Source organism: Taudactylus pleione, unplaced genomic scaffold, assembly GCF_031769625.1.
Source record: "Taudactylus pleione unplaced genomic scaffold, aTauple2 ptg001270l, whole genome shotgun sequence".
Classification (NCBI taxonomy): domain Eukaryota; kingdom Metazoa; phylum Chordata; class Amphibia; order Anura; family Myobatrachidae; genus Taudactylus; species Taudactylus pleione.
Window position 1 is genome coordinate 1,387,501 of NW_028285670.1, and position 2,500 is coordinate 1,390,000.

Below are 2,500 nucleotides of genomic sequence, written 5' to 3' on the forward strand. Positions count from 1 at the left end.
GCTTCCAAGATCTGACGAGATTGGGCATGTCCAGTGTGGTTTGGCTGTAGGTGCTCAAAAACATTAACTTTAGACCACTTTTACTTCTTAACTCAAGTAAATTCATTGATAAGTTGAAAAAATTAAATGCAAAATGTAATAGAAAAGAATGTTATGGCTGTCTAAAATTACCTACAGCACCTGGTATTCCCAGGTGGTCTCCCATCCAAGTTCAAACCAGGCCCAACACTGCATAGCTTCCAAGATCAGACGAGATTGGGCATTTCCAGTGTGGTTTGGCTGTAGGTGCTCAAAAGCATTAAATTTAGACCTCTATTACTTCATAACTCATGGAAATTCATTGATAAGTTGAAAAAATTAAATGTAAAATGTAATAGAAAAGAATGTTATGGCAGTATAAAATTACCTACAGCACCTGGGATTCCTAGGTGGTGTCCCATCCAAGTACTAACCAGGCCCAACACTGCATAGCTTCCAAGATCAGACGAGATTGGGCATGTCCAGTGTGGTTTGGCTGTAGGTGCTCAAAAACATTAACTTTAGACCTCTTTTACTTCTTAACTCAAGTAAATTCATTGATAAGTTGAAAAAATTAAATGTAAACTGTAATTGAAAAGAAAGTTATGGCAGTATAAAAATACCTACAGCACCTGGGATTCTTAGGTGGTCTCCCATCCAAGTACTAACCAGGCCCAACATTGCATAGCTTCCAAGATCAGACGAGATTGGGCATGTCCAGTGTGGTTTGGCTGTAGATGCTCAAAAACCTTAACTTTAGACCTCTTTTACTTCTTAACTCAAGTAAATTCATTGATAAGTTGAAAAAATTAAATGTAAAATGTAATACAAAAGAATGTTATGGCTGTCTAAAATTATCTACAGCACCTGGTATTCCCAGGTGGTCTCCCATCCAAGTTCAAACCAGGCCCAACACTGCATAGCTTCCAAGATCAGATGAGATTGGGCATGTCCAGTGTGGTTTGGCTGTAGGTGCTCAAAAGCATTAAATTTAGACCTCTATTACTTCTTAACTCAAGGAAATTCATTGATAAGTTGAAAAAATGAAATGTAAAATGTAATAGAAAAGAATGTTATGGCAGTATAAAATTACCTACAGCACCTGGGATTCCTAGGTGGTCTCCCATCCAAGTACTAACCAGGCCCAACACTGCATAGCTTCCAAGATCAGACGAGATTGGGCATGTCCAGTGTGGTTTGGCTGAAGGAGCTCAAAAACATTAACTTTAGACCTCTTTTACTTCTTAACTCAAGTAAATTCAATGATAAGTTGAAAAATGAAATGAAAAATGTAATAGAAAAGAATGTTATGGCAGTATAAAATTACCTACAGCTCCTGGTATTCCCATGTGGTCTCCCATCCAAGTACTAACCAGGCCCAATACTGCATAGCTTCCAAGATAAGACGAGATTGGGCATGTCCAGTGTGGTTTGGCTGTAGGTGCTCAAAAACATTAACTTTAGACCTCTTTTACTTCTTAACTCAAGTAAATTCATTGATAAGTTGAAAAAATTAAATGTAAAATGTAATAGAAAAGAATGTTTTGGCTGTCTAAAATTACATACAGCACCTGGTATTCCCTGGTGGTCTCCCATCCAAGTACTAACCAGGCCCAACACTGCATAGCTTCCAAGATCAGACGAGATTGGGCATGTCCAGTGTGGTTTGGCTGTAGGTGCTCAAAAGCATTAAATTTAGACCTCTATTACTTCTTAACTCAAGTAAATTCATTGATAAGTTGAAAAAATTAAATGCAAAATGTAATAGAAAAGAATGTTATGGCTGTCTAAAATTACCTACAGCACCTGGTATTCCCAGGTGGTCTCCCATCCAAGTTCAAACCAGGCCCAACACTGCATAGCTTCCAAGATCAGACGAGATTGGGCATGTCCAGTGTGGTTTGGCTGTAGGTGCTCAAAAGCATTAAATTTAGACCTCTATTACTTCTTAACTCATGGAAATTCATTGATAAGTTGAAAAAATTAAATGTAAAATGTAATAGAAAAGAATGTTATGGCAGTATAAAATTACCTACAGCACCTGGGATTCCTAGGTGGTGTCCCATCCAAGTACTAACCAGGCCCAACACTGCATAGCTGCCAAGATCAGACGAGATTGGGCATGTCCAGTGTGGTTTGGCTGAAGGAGCTCAAAAACATTAACTTTAGACCTCTTTTACTTCTTAACTCAAGTAAATTCAATGACAAGTTGAAAAATGAAATGAAAAATATAATAGAAAAGAATGTTATGGCAGTATAAAATTACCTACAGCTCCTGGTATTCCCAGGTGGTCTCCCATCCAAGTACTAACCAGGCCCAACACTGCATAGCTTACAAGATCAGACGAGATTGGGCATGTCCAGTGTGGTTTGGCTGTAGGTGCTCAAAAACATTAACTTTAGACCTCTTTTACTTCTTAACTCAAGGAAATTCATTGATAAGTAGAAAAAATTAAATGTAAAATGTAATAGAAAAGAATGT

General features: G+C 37.8%; 11 pseudogenes; all 11 read right to left on the bottom strand.

Annotated features, from left to right (window-relative positions):
• LOC148448932 (5S ribosomal RNA) overlaps positions 1 to 52 on the bottom strand; it is a 119-nt pseudogene extending 67 nt beyond the window's left edge.
• A 116-nt stretch (positions 53 to 168) lies between these two features.
• Positions 169 to 287, bottom strand: LOC148448933 (5S ribosomal RNA; annotated as a pseudogene).
• A 116-nt stretch (positions 288 to 403) lies between these two features.
• LOC148448934 (5S ribosomal RNA) lies at positions 404 to 522 on the bottom strand (annotated as a pseudogene).
• Positions 523 to 638: 116 nt separating this feature from the next.
• LOC148448935 (5S ribosomal RNA) lies at positions 639 to 757 on the bottom strand (annotated as a pseudogene).
• Positions 758 to 873: 116 nt separating this feature from the next.
• On the bottom strand, positions 874 to 992 carry LOC148448936 (5S ribosomal RNA; annotated as a pseudogene).
• A 116-nt stretch (positions 993 to 1,108) lies between these two features.
• On the bottom strand, positions 1,109 to 1,227 carry LOC148448937 (5S ribosomal RNA; annotated as a pseudogene).
• A 115-nt stretch (positions 1,228 to 1,342) lies between these two features.
• On the bottom strand, positions 1,343 to 1,461 carry LOC148448938 (5S ribosomal RNA; annotated as a pseudogene).
• A 116-nt stretch (positions 1,462 to 1,577) lies between these two features.
• LOC148448939 (5S ribosomal RNA) lies at positions 1,578 to 1,696 on the bottom strand (annotated as a pseudogene).
• A 116-nt stretch (positions 1,697 to 1,812) lies between these two features.
• Positions 1,813 to 1,931, bottom strand: LOC148448940 (5S ribosomal RNA; annotated as a pseudogene).
• Positions 1,932 to 2,047: 116 nt separating this feature from the next.
• Positions 2,048 to 2,166, bottom strand: LOC148448941 (5S ribosomal RNA; annotated as a pseudogene).
• A 115-nt stretch (positions 2,167 to 2,281) lies between these two features.
• Positions 2,282 to 2,400, bottom strand: LOC148448942 (5S ribosomal RNA; annotated as a pseudogene).
• Between the last annotated feature and the right edge of the window lie 100 nt (positions 2,401 to 2,500).